The following is a 20,520-nucleotide window of genomic DNA, read 5'->3' as shown; positions in this document are numbered from 1 at the left end:
AGAACTGTGAGCCAATAAATTATTTGTGTTAATTAATTTCATATTTTAAGCTGCATGGTGATGCATGCTTGTAATCTCAGCTACTCAGGGAGCTGACGGTTGGAAAACTATAAATTTAAGGCTATCCTGAGATATTTAGTTTCTAACAATAAATAAATAGATAACAAACTTTGCAGTCTCAAACGTTGTTATTGCATCAAAAACCAATGTATTACTTGCATACAACTTTAAAATGTACTTAATTTACTATGTAAAGTATTAATTACAATTATAGAGATATGGAATTTAAAAAAAAAAAAATATATATATATATATATATATGTATATATTATGTTCTCAGTCCTTCTCTTAGTATATCTTGTGAATAAACAATATTATTAAGGAGACAGTCTCCTAAAAGTAAAAAAAATGAAGAGGTAGAGATTGGTTTACAGAAGCAATATGGATAACAATGTGCAGTATTGTTCTCACTGTTTTATTGTATTTCAATTTATTGCTTTGTTTTGATTGGTTTTATTCTGTTTTGTTTTGTTTGATTTTTCTATATCTGATGCTATGGATATCTATTGTGAAGGGAGTAAAATATAATATTGTAACCATTGTTGATTTCCTATTATCCTGTTTTGAAGTATTATACCATTTTCACTACTTTGTTTTGATTGTCTTTATTCTGTTTTGTTTTGTTGAGCTCTATTCTCTTCAAAATTAAAAAAGAGAGAGATTAATTTCCATGCCAAGGTAGGGGAGGGAGGGAAGGGAAACATTTCTTGGGCGTTTGGATAACAGTACAACCAATCTTCAGACTATGCTTCTATGTTAAATTTAAATGTTGAATTCTTTGCTTCAGGTCAAGTAGGTATACAATCACTGCATTCTGTGTCCATTATAAGGTACCATTACAGATAGAACATACTGAGATTCTCATAACTTTTAGTGAATTCTGCTGGATCCTGACTGCTGCTGACACATACCCCTGGTTCAATTTATCATATCATAAATTTCCCCAAATGATGATAGTTTCAATTTTCCAGTTTATAAAACAAAAGTTGTTTTTTTTTTTTTTTTAATAACATATCCACCAGGATTATCTCTTTTGCTATCAAGACTTCTAACCCAACAGGACTGAAATTTCTAGGGACAAGTACTGAAGGTACATTTTTTCTTTGTGCTATGTGTTCTATATATATGATAATAGAGGTATTTTATTGTTTATTAACTAAAATAATAAATAAAATAATGATAAAATTGAAAATTAGAACTTCAGCTTTTCAGAACTGTGACTTCTAACTGGTACCACATGAAGTTTCAGTGTTCACTCCATTTTATTAAAGTAGATGTTTCTGGGTAGTAATACACATGATAAAATAGTGAATCATGTGGAAATTAGACTGCAGTTGAAATTTTATGCTGAAAAAAAAATGATTTTGTTTCAAAGTTCCCATTCAGTACGGGTGGTAATCCTGAAAGAATAAATGCATGAAGGGAAGGAAAATTATATTCAATCTCAAAATATTTCTAATAGGATCCATTTCCTGTTCCTTTATTAAGGAGCAAGGATTAAACTAATAAACACAACCTTAATGTGGCTAGCTATCCCCTTCCTTGACCAATTAAATGATTGAAAAGAATATTAATGGCTCATTTTAATTTTAACTGTTAAAGATAACCCTGGAAGATTCTAGAATACCTTTGTGAAAAGATAGTTTCATCATTAAGTCTATGTATATATATCAAACATTCAGCAATTGCTACTTTTTATGAGTCCAGTTGGCAATTAAATGACTATCACTTTCATGTATTGCCTCCATTGAGTTCTAGGTCTCAGAAATTTAATCAAGTATGGTACAGTGTGAAAGTACTACTTAGACGAGATTATAAAGCTTGTAATCAAATGACTTCAAGTGAAAATACTCTAGATAATCTGAGTGTGCCCAATTCAATACAGTGAAAAGCATTAAGAGCCAAACAGACTTCTGAGAAGGAACAGAAATTTCACCAATAGACTGCAATCCTCTTCATAGCTAACAGGTCTAGTTGGCCTGTTTAGGGATACAGACAGATATAACCAAAACCTTCTTGGTAATAATCAACATCTTGCTCAGGAAGTAACGCTAGCAGCAAAAATATCCTTTAGGTAGACAAAATCATTAAGATATTTAACCAAGTATTTTTTGCTAGTCATTAATACTAGAAGTTTGAAATCAATATTTTTTGAGAAAGTCAGTGTCTATTCCAGTTGACTTTGGATCCACATTGTCTAAATCAGCATAAAAACCCATCCTTCCTGTCTTGTTTTATGGGGATACACCTGTTTTGCTTTTGCCTAAGGTATGTTTCTGACTATAAGTGGATAACATAATGTTTTCTGCAGTTTGGAATTTGTCTCTTTCTCCAGTTTCATGGAACCTCTATCTTTAGTAGATACTACTTATACAGTCTACTCTCTGGACTTTGCTATCTATCCCTATAAATACATACTGTCACATTGCAATGAATTCTTAAGTATGAATCCAACAGCATTCACCTGACAGTCCCCCAATGTATGTATATTTGTATGTTTTTGTATCCCTGTTTATAGCCATAATCACCTATCCTGCAGATTTTTTTCTTGTTTGAATTGTCATATTTAATGATTTATTACCCAATGTGTTTCTAAAGATATAAAATATTTAAAATAAGCTTTTCAATTTTGTCCAAATTTTTATAAAATTTGTTTTACAAGGTGATTAATTATAAAGAAAACAGTATTTCCAATATCATAGTTAATGAATTGGGGCATTTATATGATTATTGGAAATATTGCATGTTCTTAAATATCATAGTAAATGTTAGGGCAGCCATGGATTTGACAACATACAGTATTTATTTAACTATGGAGTATAATGATCACTCTTTTTTGCATTGCGAAAGTGAGCACAGCAAAGAATCAATTCAGTATCTCAAATCCCAGTAAACTCTAACCTGAAAGACATGGCCTGAAAATGGTGTATAGTAATAGTAGACTCTAAATTGTATTAATCACCTTTCCTGTCACTGAGGCATAATAGTCAACACTCACAAGTTTAAGCAAGACAGGTTTCATTTGTTATATGGTTTCAGAGGATTCAGTCCATGGTAATCAGGCTACAAGCCAGAAACTTCAGGGTGTAGAGGTAGCAAAGCAAACAAGCTTAGTTCATGGTAGCCAAGAAGCCCAAGGGGAAACAATGACAGAGAAGGAGTTCAAGACATGGGCAAAATGTGGACAAATTTACTACCAGAGAGTGACACACATCTTCCAGTGCAACTTCCAATGGAGTCGCTGTTTATTATTGAATCCTTTTAAGTCTGACTTTTACAGTTCTCACTCCTGTCACCATTCTATTCATCTGAGATAGTTCAAGAATTACACATCATGCATTGTTTACAAAATTCTAAGCCTCTTTTAACCCACATCTCCAAACCTTTCCAAAATCCTCCCACAAACTAGTTCTGAAAGCTTTTTAACTGCATGCTTAGTTATCGCCACATCATTTCTCTTACCAATTTTCTATGTTAACCAGCTTTCTCATCCCTGAGAAAAAACTATCCAACACCCATGCCTTAAGGCTGGAGAGATTTAACTCAGGTGGCTCCAGTGCTGAAACATCTTGGCAGAAGGGGATGTCAGAGTGATGATACTCAGTTCATGAAAGCTGGGAGGCAGAGCAAGGAAACAGTGCTAGAGAAGAAGGGGCAAGGGAGGGTATAATCCCAAGGCTACTCCTTTCTGACCCATTCAGTCACACCCAGAAATCTGTCCACCAATCCTGAGCAACTCCAGAACTAATTATGTTGACAAAACCAATCTTAACAATCACATAAATTACATGTTCAAGAGTCATGTTACACTGTTGCAATTAAATTATTATAAGTAGTATACAAATAGGAGATATCCATCATTCTCATAATTCTGTTCTTACCTTTTTGCCTTCAAATGAGATGTAGTATAATTCCCAATTGAATGTGTGACACTTAAAGAGACTTCTTCTCAATGAAAACAGTGTAGATCTGTGGTAAAAGTACTGTTTTTATACAAACTAAACTTAACAACCTCTTACTAATTCAGATGATCACAATTAACAGCAATAGTGATTGACAGTGCCGCATTTGTGGGTCTGGGTCACCAGCACACACTCTCAGACTTTCCCAGATTGTCCCACTTTTCAATGTAGAAAGGGGAAGAGGAGTCAGAAATCATAGTACAGAATTAAAGGATATTTGTTGCAGAAATTGAAGGTAAATTTATTGCAGAAGAGTTCCAAAGGTACTCAGGGATACAGAAGACACAGAGTTGGATGGCAGCTGAACATGGGTCAGAGGTTCTGTTTTATGAGGCAGGGACTATCTTCACCCACTTGTCAGGTCTGCACTTAGTGGCTCAATGAGCTCATTGCAAAGGATACAAGGTCATACAGTGTATCAGGTTAATTACAACTCACAGTTTTAAGAAGAGTTCGGGATTTTCAAACCACAACGGGTAAGGGGAATTTTGAGAGCTAGCCCAAGGTTATATGCTCACTGTTAGCTGTTAATCAAAGTTTTGTAATTTTCTCCTATCCAAAAGGGTTGATGTCTTTATTTTAACCCTTCCCAAGACTCTCATCGTTCCTTATAACAGCACGGTGGAAGTCAGTATTACTGGCATGATGTGATTAAGTGCCAATTTACATCTTGGTAAATTATGTCTCACCTACTCTAAATACATAACTACAATCAACCTAAGCAATCTAAACTTGAGAAATATATTTAGAAAATTTACACAAAGTGCACTGAGAGCCATTCTACAAAATACTGATCCATACTCTTCAAAACGGCAAAGTGATAAAAAAAGAAAGAAAATTATAGAAACTTCTGCAGACAAAAGGAGCCTATGGACACATGACAAATGAAATATTAATGTAGTTATGCAATTAAAACTGAAGGACTGAAAAACAGCAATAGATTAAAAATAAGAAAATCTACAATTTTGTGGTCTCTGGTTAGTAAAAATGTGGCACAATTAATTAGTTAATTATATAAGATACAAAAATATTAGCAAATTTGGCTTGAAATGTATGGGGAAAGTGTGTACTCTCTTCACATTCTTTTTCTGTAGCTGTAAAAGTGTTGTGAAACACAAAATTTTGTCATGTGTCCATAATAAAATACATCTTATGAAAATGGATTTGCTTATCAAAATCAAAATCAAAGGAATTTTTGATGAGAATACAACATGTAAAGAAGCTGATTTGAATAGACTTATAAAGGTAGCATGTATGGTCTGCTAGAATGTCAATTGGCAATTAAAATAGATTCAAATTCTACTAAAGCATTATACAATGTATTCATTATTTTGTTGGGGTATAAGTGTTTTGGATTTATGAAGAGTTAAATATATGTTTATAGTATCGATAAAATGCTTCAGAACCTGATACTTAACTTCCATCTACCCATATTCATTTACCGTCGGCACATCAGAAATTGGTTTTCAGAGTATCCAGTGCAGTTTTGCACATTCATCACTGTTGTATCCTGATCATCTTTTCCTTCTTAAACTGAACTGGTTCACCCTCTCAAAGCAAACTTCATCTCACCTGCAGAGGCATGCACTTCTGCATTTTCATGATTTGCAAGTTTTCCTCACATCATACAGCTTACATACTTTGATCTTTGCGGACATCTCTGTTACTTTTTGCAACTACAGTGCAGTAGTTTCTTTGAGAATAAATTACTGTCTTATTTATGCTGTTACACAACCTTAATAGGTATATTTTCCTGGAAAGGGATATAATTTAATGAAGAATGGAATAAAGGATAGAAAAAAATTATATTTATATGACTTTAGGGAAAATATTATTTGTTGAATGAAATCTAACCTGAAGAAAACAATACTAAGTATATATCAACTCTGCATCATGAATCTCTTTTCTGAAATCTATAAATTTACATTCCACAGCAATTCTCATAAAAATGTTCTAAAGTTATTGTCTTGGTTACTTTTTACTCATCGCTGAGACAAAATACCTGATGCTCAACTTGGGAAAGGAAAGATTTATTTCTTACAGTTTTTTGGAGGTTTCAGTCCACTCTCAGTTGGCCTCAAGAGAGGTGGGCATGACTGGACCGCCTTTCATGGCGGTTGCAAGCAGCAAGCTTGAACCAGCAAAGAGCAAGACACACCTTCTTCCTGCCATTACATCACATCCTGGTCCACCCCTATCTGGGTGGAAGCACTGACAACATCAATTCAAGCACTAGACAATGAACCAATCACAAATACACAATGCAAACTCATGAGGCCTAGGTGACACAGACATAAACCATGACAGTTATGTAATTGCATATGGGAATACACAGGAAAATTTGTAAACTACATCGGATTCTTGATGTTATTTAACTGACACTTTACCAAATATAGGGTTAGGGACATAGAGTTCAGTGTTAAAATATTTGTCTTCTATCTATGAGGCTCTGTGGTCAATGCACAGCGCAAGAAAAATGCACCAAATATAAGAGCACTTTCTTTTTCTTTTCATTTGGTTTTATTTTTGAGGCAGGATCTCCTTATGTGGTTCAGATTTGCCTTGAACTCACTCGGTTGCCTGTTTGAACTTGCTGCGATCTTCCTGCCTCAAAGTTTTAAGTGTCGATATTACAAGTACGAGCCACCATATGTTTTATAAAGATAATTTAAAATTTGTCAGACAAGAATATAAGACAAATCAAATTCTAAAGTGTACATGTATATTTAACAGACTGAAGTGAATCATTAAGAGACATTGCCAATTCCTAATCACCTGTACCTGTAAACATGACCTTATTTGAAAACACAGTTGTCAAAATATATCATCAAATTTTTCATCCCAATCGCAGATTTAAAAATACTAAAACAAAAGTTTTGGGAAGTTTCAAAATACAAAAACTCAGTTTTCCAAACGCCAGACAATATGCTGAATGCACATGAACAGTGAGATGCACACACTCTGCTGTTACTTCACCTATTTCACAGGTTCTCCATGTGTCTCCAACTCAGCACTGCTACGGTGCATCTTGTTTGCCTGCACTAAATATGTAGTAGCATTTATTGTGGCTGAGTGTACTGAACAATATGCCATATTCCCTAAGCAGTGCACTGCGACTATTTACATCACATAGGCATTTAGATAGGTATTAGAAGCAATTTAGAGGTGATTAAAAGTATTCAAGAAGAAATGCACTGATTATATGCAGACACTACTCCATTTCATAGAAAGAACTTGAGCATTTGTTGATTTGGCATATTTGGGTGTGTTAGATATCCTGTTTCCTGTAGGTATCATGGGATGACAACTGTGTCATTGTATGTGTAATCTTGTCCCAATATGGTCATGAGGGGTCTTTAAATGTATGTGATCTTTAAATGCAATGGCTAATGTTGTATAAGAAGATGGAAATTTGCATACAAAGAAACAAATGAGTGTACAACCATGTGAACAAAAAGGCAGAGTTGGGAGTAAGAAGCTGCTAGGTAAAGAATGTCAAAAATGGTTAGGAGTAATCAGAGACTAGGAAGAAATAATGATTTTCTTCTAGACACTGTGTAGAGAGAATGAGCTTTGCTAACACTTTTATTTCAACTTTTCACCCTCCACAACTGTGAGAGAGGAAATGTTTTAGCTGTTTTAGCCCATCAAATTTGTGATAATTTGTGATGACAGCCTTACATATCTGATATGTATATTTTCATACCCTGTGAAATCCACGTTCTATTCTTACTTAACCCATGCCACTAATGGCATAACTGTAAGCTCCACAATTCTGAGCCGTTTCAGGTAAAATGAATGTGTGTTTATTTCAGAGACACTTCATTATTGGTTTTGGGAATGAAAGAGTGGTTTACTTCTCTTTTCTAAGTTTACTATAGAAAATAGTCATGAATTTTTAATACTGATTTCTTATTAGTGACTTTCTTGTTATAAACTGTTCCTGCCAGAATGAGTAACTAAGAAAATAGGAGACATTATGGGTGAAAATGTTATATTATATAAAGCATATAATATAGTCTGATGTAGCAGTGAGCAAGAACTTTCTCTTAAAACTGCAATTTCTTATAATTCTCATGCTCAATTTCTGAAAGAGCTTTCAATCAAAGTTGAAATCAATTCATATATAGTTTTAGTATCTGTATGACCTTTCTTTATTCTTCTTTTCTTTAAGAGTTGCACACAAAACCTTTAGGCCTTTCCAACTTTTTTGTCTTTAGATGTTTCCCTTTAACTTATGTCTCCAATCCCAAATAGCTTCTGGACTTTCTCATAAGCCATTTCTTACTCTGTAGGGAACTGATATATAAGTTCTGACCTTGGTTTCAAAGAAAATTGAAAGAAGAAAAAAGGATGAAAACTAAAGCAATAGGAAGACTATTCAAGGACAGAGAAAATCAGAATGTAAGCAGTTTTAGAGACGTGTTAGGCTTCAGTTACATAAAGTCTGCTTTAAATATTTATTTATATAGTCAAAATTGTGGAAAACCCAGCAATTGGCCGTCATCTTATGTTAATAAGACAGCAGGTATCTTAATGTTAAGTTTCTATTTAGTAGTTAAGTTTCCATCTCTCCTCACCTAGCCTGTCACAAGTCCCTGTGGTTCTGCACATACAGCGATTATGCTAATCAGCCCGCCTTATGGGCCTCGTGCAGGAGGCTGGAATTACCCTATAGCCCCCAGCCTCGCTAGAACTTCCTGCTGTTGCTAAGTTACCTGCTGACATGTCAGAACCCAGCCCCTTCCCAGTACACTATAATGTTCGCCAAGGAGACTTGATCAGGGCACTGTCTTGTCTACATTCTTCTTGTTTCTTGTCTGTTCCAGTCCCCATCCCCTCTGGGGTCTCCGTGGACTTACCCGCAAGTTAGGACACAAAATATATCAAATATATAAACCACATGGAGAGAAGTATTTTATTGATATTGTTTAATAGTTATGCATGTATATTTACTATTTATAAAATTCTTAATTTGCACTTCTAATTTTAATATATAATAAAATATGTATGTAATGTACATAAAACTTTAAAATGAAACTTGCAAAATTGACAATGTTTGATTATGTAATAACATAAATGCAGCAATATGCTTACAATAAAGGAAAAAATCATTTTCTTTTTTATAAGGAAATATTGCATGATGACATATTATGTGAAAAATGGAAAAAAAAGTTTTAAATAGGCATGCTTTTATTTCCAGTGAAGTGAGAAAACACATATGTAAAGGTATGTATTCTTATAAATACCAAAAAAGCAATTTTTATTTTAGTTCCTTGTATAGAAACATAATGATTGTCTATGCTTTGGAAATACTAATATAAACTTATAATTATGTGTATCAAAACACCATAAGTAATGTTAGAAGTAATTTCCTTCAGTTAATGAAGTGCTAGAAAGGTGATTTCACAATATAAGTGCCAGAAGAGGGAACTAATATTAACATAAAAGTATGTCCCTATTTTGGTACATTACATTTACACATACAAAATTATTTCTAAAGGTTATTAAAATTGTGATAAATTCAATAATTTAGACATTTTTGTTATTTCATGTGTAAATATAATAAAATGCTCCAATATAATAATGCTTATAAATGTCATAGAGTGTGTTCAAAAGAAAGCAATAATATCCTAAATACCATTTTTAAGAGGAAAAAACAAATTAAGATTTAAAATTTCATAAACAGCTTAGTATTCTATGAATATATTGAAATAATACCATTTCATTGCTCTCTACTATACATTATTTCTTAAGTAAAATCACTAAATGAATTTCTACATTTTAAATATGGATGATCTAAAATACATGTTTCATACTTTAAAATTAAGTCTCAGTTTACTATATTTCCTCTAATGCTGATTACATTGATAACTAAAGCATAACTGACAACTTGGAGCTCAAAACATGCACTTAAATAAATTACTTAATTTCTTGCATTGCCTAAAATAAAGGAAATATCATTTCTTTCTCCTTATGATGTATGGCACATAGAAAGTATTAATAGACACCAGAAACAAAGCATGAATATGATGTAGCACTTAACTTTAGAAGCTTTCAAATTATAAAAGTAAAAAACTATGAAAGAATAAAAAAAATCACTATTTTATAAATGGAACAGCTGCATAATAGAATTTGGAATTCAATATCGACAATGGGTAAAATACTCTGAATTTGTTAAGGTGCTATTCTAGACTGTGAACCAGGAAAGTACACCTGAAGCAAATATCTGTGGTTAAGACAGTCATCTAACGAGGTAAAGAAGTAATTCTACTGGGGATCAAACTCATGACCTCGTGCTTGCCAGTAGATGCTTTGCCACTAAGCTATATCGCTGACTCTAAAGATAGTAATTCCAAAAGAAGGAATAGCATTAACAATTTTACAGATGTGTAAGATAATGGAGTGAGTATAGCAAATTTCAAATAGACCAGAAAGAAAATATCCAAAAGGACAAAGTGCAGAGTACCTTGAGACAATGAGAGTTAGATACCACATCCCTTTCATGTTCTTCTAATGAGACTGAGCCTGATCAAGTTCATCTTGCTGGGATAACAAGGCATTGAAGGATTTTTAGAGGACAAAAGTCACGATTAAATATGTTTTTGAAGAAATTTAACTGTGAACCATGTAGCATATATATTTGAAATAGAAGCATTTTTTTCAGTAAGGCAAAACATGATATATTAGTAATCTCCAAGAAAATGTGAATTTAATGAAGAGCTACTTGAAAGTGAAACACAGACTGAGAATAGACAAAAGGAAAGACTGCAGAATAGGACTGTGTTTTCCCATGTACATAGCTTTGTCTCATACTTTCTTTATCTTTGACAGTATAAAATTTAACTTACTAGCATTTTCAATTAATTAAAATGTGGAATTAACAACCTTAAAAATTTAAGCTTTTGAGAAATTATGGACTCATGTGTTTATTAATATTCTCATTCAGCTCAAATGTATGCTTTTGCAATGAAGATTGTTCAAAATTATATATATGATGTGAGCTTTATGCTAAAAATAATGAATTTAAATTTACATGGTACTACTTTCTTTTTTTGTTCTGACAAAAAATTAATTTGGATATTTTTATTTAAAATGATAACATAACAGAAATATAAAAATGACAAAAACTTTTAAATGATTTGTAGAAGTTACAAAAGAGATTATAATGAAGAAAGTATAGAGTTTTATTGAGTTATATTAAGAGAATGAAGTACAGAATTATATGTGGTTTATAAAAATAGAACTCTTTGTATATAATTTAATTTTATAGTTTTAATCAAGACTAATCCTTTAAAAATGGTTCAAATATATAAGATTAAAATGTTTTGAAGGTCAAGATAAGTAAGTAAAATGGATATCCATGATGTCATATTCATATTAATTTCAATCTAATGGCCTCAAAATTCTTGAAGCTATGAATTCAAAATATTATACCATAGTCTCAAACATTTCCAACATGGGCTGTTGTAATGATACTTGCAGTAACTACAAATATAGATATAATATATACAATATACAATATATACAATAATAGATACTCCAAATTAATTTATTGAGAAATAAGTAATAATATTTAGAAAAATGAATAAGATGTGATTAAAAAAAAAGTAAGTAGTGTGTAGAAATCGTTGGAACTTAGAAATATTATAACTCACAATAAGTGTAGAGGCACTATTTTCTCTATGGAATAAAACAAACTTGGAAATTTTGGTGTGACACGATAGTCTATTCATTGCCTCCTATTCTCTAACACTTGGAAAATCATAATGTAAAAGTACAAAAATTGGATTTATTTTCAATTTCTAGAGGGAGAGCAGTGTTTCTGCACATGAATTGAACACTCAAAACAGCTTCCCATATTATATCAACAGAATTTCATGAAATATAATGCAGTAAGTTAAAACCTTACAAAAGTACAATTCCAATTATTTACAGATTTTGTTTTTCTGCAGGTTGACTATGAGTTGATAGTATGGCATAAGTCCCAAGAATATCATGCACTGTTAGGAGTTGATATAATAATAGCATTTGAAACAGAGTTATGTTCCCCGTAAGTCCTATTGAACCATCTCAAGATTATGTTTTTAATTTCAGAATGTAAGAACTTAAGAGTGTCTCAACCCGCGTAAGTCCACAGAGATCCTAGAGGGGGAGTGGGGATTGGAAGAGACAAGAGACATGAAGAATGGAGACAAGACAGTGCTCTGATCAAGTCTCATTTATTCAAAGAAAGTGATGAATACATAGTGTATTGGGGAAGGGACTGGGTTCTGACATATCAGCAGGTAACTTAGCAACAGTGGCAAGACCGAGGGTTATAGGGTATTCAAATCTCCCGTGCATGGGCTCATAAGGTGGACTGATTAGCAAAATCCCTGAATGGGCCAAACCACAGGGACTTGTGACCTAAGGAGAAACAGGCCAGGTGAAGAGAGATAGAAACTTAACTATCAAATGGAAACTTAACTCCTAGAGGACGTGAAGGTGGCTGTTGCCTGTTGATATAAGGTAGCAGCCAATTTACAGGGCTTCCCACAAAGAGAAAGTTAATTTTCATGATATGCAATGCCTAAAAGACAATTTCCAAAAATGATGTGACAATCAGATGATTTTCTAAAGAAATCAAGGTGGATTTTGTCTTCCACCCTAGACTGTTTCCAGATTTTTAAATAACTAAATAATATTGCACATTAAAAAATGATAGTATCAGTTTTATTTCAAAGAGAGCCAATAAAATAAAGAAAATTATATGTTTCTTCAAGGCTGAGATACTTGGCTAAATCTCTCTTCACTTCATCCTCAACCATTTATTTTGCAAAATGTATTTTACCTTTTCATGTCTTATTTTATCCAGTATCATTTTGGGATAAATGACTTCAAAGATTTTACATTGTAAAGGTTATGTTTGATTGTGGATCCATTACTCTTATTCTACAAGAGTAGCAGCTTTCAATTTTATTTTTGATAATTGTTTTTGCAGATCTTAGTTCAGATATTCATCCTTTGAAGCTCTGTATTAAGCTATCATTATATCATCCCACTTGATTGCTTCAGTCATCTAGTGTTGCTTCTCAGGCCAGTTATCAGATAATTCTTCTTATATTAATTGATTAAATCCAAGACATTTTTTCTTGTGTTACAGTCATTAAGGTTTTCTGGATTTTTACTGTGAAGGTTTTATCTATTCTATTGCAAAAGGAGAAATAAATAAATGGAACAATGGAATAGCCACATTTCAATTTCACCAACCAAAAGACAGACACTAGTGTGGTAACTTGATTAATTACACCAAAGTACACTTGATAAAACATTATTTTCAAAGAAATTGTTCAAGGTTAATCTAATACCACATATAAAAATACATTTGATACTTCTTTCATAATATAAGAAAATTTAAAGTTGAAAAAGATTTCAAATATATTTTAAAATATTTAGTATTTTAGAAGATAGTTATAGGATATTTTTGTGCCTTAATAGTTGAAGGTTTCTAAAATGTGATGTAATAGGACAGAGGACACAGATCATGACCTATACAACACTTCTCCACTCAGTAATAAAAGAATATTTAACATATATATATATATATATATATATATATATATATATATATATCCCCAAAGAGCATGGTCAATTTAAAAACAAAGCAAAGAAAAATTGTTTGATTCAGCATAGCAGAACTATGTCATTAAAGATGCACAAACGAGAGATTCTAGGTGTCTTGGCCTCCACTGCTTTGAGATTGCTTATGGATTCAACTGGATAGCCCTGAGTCACTACTAAAGAAGAAAATAAAGAAAACCCACACATACTTCTACTGCAGCCTTTTCCATCACATTTCAAGGCAACAGTGAGAGGAAATTCTACTAACAGAAATTTGTTTTCTAGAAAAGGAATTTCAATAAGTACAGTCTACATCACTTCATTGATAGCGGACAGAATTTTGCTCCATGTCAGAGACCTGGAAACAAAATAATTAGAAAGTTAGTGATGAGGAGCTATATTTGTATCGCACATAAATGCTCATTAAAGATCAAACAGCCCATGTTTTATCCTAAAGGTAAAGTAAATTTGTGACATGCAATTGCTCATAAACATGTCTTGATTTTCTTTTTACAGTGCATCTCATCGCAGATTGTCAAATGTCCAAATTTTAATGATTTCCATAGAGTGCGAAAGAAAACATCAAAAACAGTTTGCAGTGCTTGGCTTAATCTGTATCTATTTGTTAATGTGAATAAGTGAAGTCGCATGCTTAATAATGCATAAAATTTGTTGCCTTACCACTGAATAAATGACAAATGAATGTGTTGCTGGTGATGCAAATTGTTTGGGATGTGTGGTATTAAATATTTTTTTCACCAGACATGATATATGGATCATGTATCTATATTTATATCATCTATATTTATAACTATATGTATATCATGTGTATCATCTATATGTGTTAATATATGTATATCTTATCAATTTCATCTACTACCAATCTGTATCTTTACCTATTATCATATATAGAAGTTAAAATATATGCTATCATATATTGAAAGATCTAAGATATATATATATATATATATATATATATATATATATATATATATATCATGAACACTTCCATTTGGAAACAACTTGGTTCCTAAACAGAAATGTGTCACAATATTTTGATTTTGTTTACAAAATCTTCTTCAAGTGACAAATACAATCATGGTAGTCTTCCCCACACAGACACAAACATGGCCATGTTTTCCAAAATCACAGAACAATTTAAGTTCGTGAGCCACACATTATATTTATTACTAGCTCAATACTAGTGCCTCTGTGCTTCTTCAGGAGGACAGCACATTGTAAGTACAGAGATGAGAGCTCAAGGGAATTAGGACACTAGAATTTGTAACAACACAGGAGGTGCTTTGGAAATGTGCATGAGGATTGCTTGGAGTTTTTTGGAGGAGTATCAAACCGATTGATATTGTAACACATCATAAGGCTGTGTTATATTATTCCCAGATATGGAGCTATTGCTTAGAGAGATTGGTAAAACACTGAGTTGCAGACTGCTTACACCAAATCACTTCTATCATGAAAGGTTCAGTACCTTTGTAGGTCAAAGCACATCTCACTGGAGAAGGTCCACAGTTCACACACTGTTTTTCCTTTTCTGATCACAAGGCCTTTGTAGAAGAAAAAAGTTATACATGTAAAGACTGAATTATTCACTCTCATGCTTGTATCTAAAGGAAAAAAACTCTATTGTTGAAAATAAATTCTCAGGGGCGGAGCTAAGATGGCAGATAGATAACAACCAGCTACAATGGCTCCATGAGATAGTCAACTCAGAACTCAACATAATACAACTTGAGGAGCCTTGAACATAGGGAGAGGAATTCTCTCATTTCAAGAAGAAAATAAGGTGAGAAAAATGAATCAAACATACACTCCTGGCTGTCTGCACCACTGTGCAGACCTGAGCGCCTACGGGCTGCCAGTGAGACAGGCCATCCCCATACCACTGCCTCTAGCAGTGGCCTCCAACTCTGTGGCCAGGGGCCCACCAGAGGATGGGGGAGTGAAATGACTCAGCGCCCACTGGGTGCCCCCAACCCCAGCACCACCGCCACCTCCTTGAATCTGGGCTGCATCAAGGAGGACAGGAGGAAGAGCATGGGTTGTGGGCTTGGGACCGCATTGCTGGGATGCATTGCCACCTTCACACTCACCACTCACGCGAGGACCTGAGCCCACAGCACTGGTGCTGAGCAGGCCCCTGCCACCGGAGCGCCCCCAAGTTCCCCGGGTGGGTGTGTCTTTGCCGCTGGCAGGCCAACCAGGCCTGTGTTACCGGAGCCCTGCAGAGCCACTGCCAAGAACAGAGCCCAGAGAAGCTGCTTCTGAAAACACCTCTTCAGACAATAATCAAAAGTACAGAACCAGAAATTTCCGGTTTCTGGCCATGATAGACCAGCGTCGAGGAATTGGGCCTGCCTGCTTGCACTGTGAATTCTGGGCTGGGCGGCCTTGGGTGAGTGTCCCCACACCATCCCAAGATATCTCAAGTAACAGCAATTTGGGGAGGGCAGCAAAACCCCAGTCAGTATATTTTGGACCCTAAGCAATATGGAGAGGGCCACAGATCCTGCAGACACACCTGTCTGAAAGAAACCAGAAACATGATAATCAATAGAAATTTTAGAAAAACCTCCAGCAGATGACCCTGGAAAAATAAGCCCAGGAGAGATAAACACAGAAGAGAAACAGTGCAATAATCATGCAATATTAGATACAGCTTCAGCTGACATAAAGAAATACCTTCATGACCTCATAAAAGAATTTAAAACTGTACTTCTGATGCAAGTGAAGCAAGATATAAGACTATACTTTCAGGGATCATTTCTATAGTATGTTACTAGAGAAGCTTCTCTGACTGTAGAGAGCACCAGAAACCACCACGAGGAGGAGGCGTAGTGTTCCTTCCAGAGCATTAAGCAGGCTCTCGTCGCTGCTTGAGTGTAGCTGCCACTTACCATTGATGATCGTTCTGGCTAACTCCTTGGAGATAGCAAGAGGGGAGGGACACAGTTTGAGTGGTTTCTGTTTCAACTGAGGTTATAAGAAGAGAGGCAAACAGTCTTTCCTCAAGGGCTACCTGGCTTTTTGTTGTTGTACGTCTGTGTTGTCACTGTGGGGCACTATGGGGTGGCAGCCTTTTCTTTTAGCTACAGGGAAGTCCACTACCAGCTCCCTAGGTTTCTCTTAAACTTACCAGCACCTTGCCCTGGATTTTAATCTCTCAGAGTGCTTGGGGAGTGCTTTTTGGAACTTACACCCTGTTTTATACCAACCTCACTGATTATATTCTGGCCGATAGTATACATGGGATAATTCCAGCTTCCTGTTCATTTACTTCAGCGTGTTCTATCTGCCAATAGGCTCTATTTTGGAGAATGTTCTGTGCAGCTGAGAAGAATGTGTATTCTGGTACTGTGGGGTGGAACACTATGTAGATATCTAAGTTTGATTTAGTTCTAGTATTAAAAATAAAAAGACTAATTAAAGAAATGATAAGCCCCTCCCAAGAGAACACAGGTGGAAGAACTGAGGAACTCAGAAAAGACAGAGAAACCTTTCATGAAGTATATAAGCAAAATCTAGAATACATGAAACAGATCGAAAGAGATTACCAGGGAACTAAAAACCCCATTGAAAGCTGGCAAAATGCCTTTACAGAAGCTAAAGTTAGCCTTTTGAAACTTGAAGAGAGATTTATGGCGTGTGATCACAAAAGAAAAGATCTCTTAAAAATAACAAGAAACCAGGAAGAAACAATACAAAACTAGAAGATAACAAGAGGGTTTATAACTTAAGAATGAAAAATGTGAGCAAAGAAGCAAGAATAACTACAAATGAACTACAAAGAATATTCACAGATATAATTAAGGAAAACTTCCCAAGCATAGGAAAATAAAATGATATCCAGATAAAAGAGGCATACAGAACTCTAGCCATCTACAACCAAAACAGATCTACATCCAGACATATAATAATCAAGATTCCAGAATTCTATCCCAAGAACAGAATATTAAAAGTAGCCAGAGAAAAGAGGCAGATTACCTACAACAGAAAAATTATCAAAATAACAACAGATTTATCAACACAAACTCTCAAACTGAGAAGAGCCTGGGGGAAGTCATCCAAGCCCTGAAAGAAAATAACCTCTAACCTAGACTGATGTACCCAGAAAACTCTCTCTCAAAATTAATGGAGAAATAAGATACTTTCAAAACAAAGAGGAACTCTGGGAGTTCATGGCCACCAATGCAACTCTACAAAAAATACGGAAGGACATTTGAGTGAGAGACAGGAAAAAAATACCAGGATTCCAGAAACAGTGACAAAGAGGCCTCAGTGAACTGGGCAGACAGTGGAAAGAAGGAGTAAAGTGAACAAATAATGACAAAATAAAATAGCAGAAATGAGGCAAAGATGGCAAGCTATAATCTTTAATATAGATAGCCCTGAAACACTAACAAAAAAAGAAACACACAGGCAGAGTAGATTAGGAGGCAGGGTCCATTGAGATGCTCTGAGTAGGAGATACACTCAACCTGAAAGAGGGTTAATAAACTGAGATTCAAAGATGAGAAAACAATGCTATATGTGACACGAAACCAGAGAGAAACAGGGACAACTCATCCAGCAGTCACAGATAGACTGGAAAGCTATGACACTTTTGGGCAGTGTAGAACTACACAGCTAGAAGGAAGGACAAACTTGTGACTTTAGTAAGTAAAGGAGTACAGCTCAAGATCAAGTTCAGGGGTAAAAAGGTTTAGCAACACTCAGATAGATAACAGGTTGGTCCCCTAATCTGAAAACTAAAAGAGCTAGTGGGACACAAAATATACAACGCACCCTGAGAAAGGGAAAAGGGAGGAACTGTCTAAAAAATGAAGGCAGAGGACATTGCTAATAGTGTATCAGAATTTAAAAGTCATAGTAGTCTTATTGCTCAGTTTAGTTTGATTATATTTTGTTCTAGTCTGTCTACCCATTTTAGAATTGAGGGCACAAACAGCTAACCCAAAAGTAGCAAGTTAAACCATGGTAACTATCATTAATTTCCGATTAACTTCAACTGAAACTCTATTTTACTTACATTGTCTTACTATGACTGATCTTATTTGAAGCTGGTTCATTAGACCACTGTTTAGCCTTGACTCATTTCATTCAAATATGGTATCCTTGATAGTACTGAGTCTGAAAGTGGAGACAACTACTCTGAAGATGACAAGATGTAAAAGATATCCATTCTGGTTTTGATTATTAACTGATTTCAAGTCCTACAATATCTTCAAAGTTGTGTTTTTAATAAAATAGTTCTGTAATTTTATGTTCAATTATATTATGCCTGATGATGTGGACAATTCTATTGAAAATAAGAGAAAATATAGTAACTTTGTGGTGTGTAGATCACCTAATATTGTGGTTCTGTATGTCTTTTTCATTTCATGTTTTTCTGGAAATTGATTTTGTTGTCTTGTTTTGGTCTGTTTTTCCCTATAATACAAAAAGGATAGATACATATTTAGAGAGTCACACATGGGAAGAATTTCTAAACTATTTACGGGAAGAGATTATATAATACAGGATGTAATAATGAACAGATGCTCTGAAGAAGAAGAGACACTAAAAAACCCAGCGCTTATTCTGTAGCATTAGGATATGAAATCTAGAAATACTATCATTCACTGTTCAGAGTGATATTAGTCTAGTCTCTTATGTTCATTTTCAGCATACGTAATGATTAAGACAGCTACTACGAAGAGACTGAGAAACATTAGGGTAGACATTATAGATTTCCCCAAAATTAGATCTTAAATATCTAAAAAGCCTTCATCATTCTGTAATGATCTGATTAGTTCCATAATGTCCAGTATATATTCAATGTGTAAAGATGGGGACATCTATTTGGAAGAAAACTAGAGACAGAAGATAGCGAAGATCTCCAGTGGACTTGCTTTAAAATCTATGTTTCTTTGAATTGTTTCCATATAAACTGTTTTGTTCTGTTTTGCTATGTTTAATCTTACCCTCCTTAAGATAAAAAACAAGTATGTAAGACTTGTAACCTTATTACTAAGTTCTGGTTGGATCGTTGAGTAGAACTGTTTGCAGTGTCATTACCTGACTATTACTTTGTATGCTTTAACTTTGTAACTCGAGCAACTATTTCTAGGATGATGGTATGTAACTTATCAACTGGTGATTTCTTACTGTTTATTTTTGTGAAATTCTGTATTGTTTCTACCCTTTTTATCTTTTTCCTTTAAATAAAAAAAACTATGAAAATAAATTCTAGAAGAATGATCAGTCTTTTTCAATTTGCAGGTTTTACCATGTTGCTGGTCTATATTGATTAGTTCATTTTCTCCAAAGAAACAAAATACATACAATAGATAGATAGATGATAGGTAGGAATGTAGGTAGATAGATATATTGATAGATACATAGTTATATCAATACTTTTACTGACCACCTCAGAATAACATTGAGACAAGTAGCTCAAAAATCCTAAGTCATGTTCAAAATGACATGAAATTCATCAACACATGCTACAGTGTATGACCTGACATAATTGTGGGGTGGTATTTGGAGTATACAATGTTGTCACCAGGAGAATGACAACAACTTCCTGATGTCTGGTAATACCTTATAGGTGGAGATTGTTTAATAAATGCCAGGTAGAAGAAATCCCTTTTCTCTCTTTACCACCACAATTAGCCTACACTTCAAGCAAAGCAAACATTTGACAAGCAGACCTTTCCTTTGAGTTTGTACTTCACTACTTTGGACTATTTCACCCATTAAATCATGAAACTGATTATTAGAACTGGGCTCATTGATTCTTTTTTCTTTTGTATGATAGTTATAAGGAAAAGCATATAGTGGACAAAATAAATCCTTTTGGGCACTGCTTAAAACATCAGGCTAAATAAAATAGAAT

At 34.2% G+C, this 20,520-nt stretch overlaps 1 non-coding gene across 1 annotated transcript; it reads left to right on the top strand.

Annotated features, from left to right (window-relative positions):
• The first annotated feature begins 16,384 nt into the window (after window positions 1-16,384).
• LOC134476195 (small nucleolar RNA U3) lies at window positions 16,385-16,605 on the top strand. Its single transcript, XR_010047754.1, has one exon. It is a non-coding gene; the product is annotated as a small nucleolar RNA U3 (small nucleolar RNA).
• Window positions 16,606-20,520: the final 3,915 nt, after the last annotated feature.

This window comes from Cavia porcellus, unplaced genomic scaffold (assembly GCF_034190915.1).
Source record: "Cavia porcellus strain 051 isolate PalLab524CR breed Dunkin Hartley unplaced genomic scaffold, mCavPor4.1 scaffold_5, whole genome shotgun sequence".
NCBI lineage: Eukaryota > Metazoa > Chordata > Mammalia > Rodentia > Caviidae > Cavia > Cavia porcellus.
Note: the sequence above shows the minus strand (reverse complement) of the source record. Positions and strands in the feature narration are given on the sequence as shown.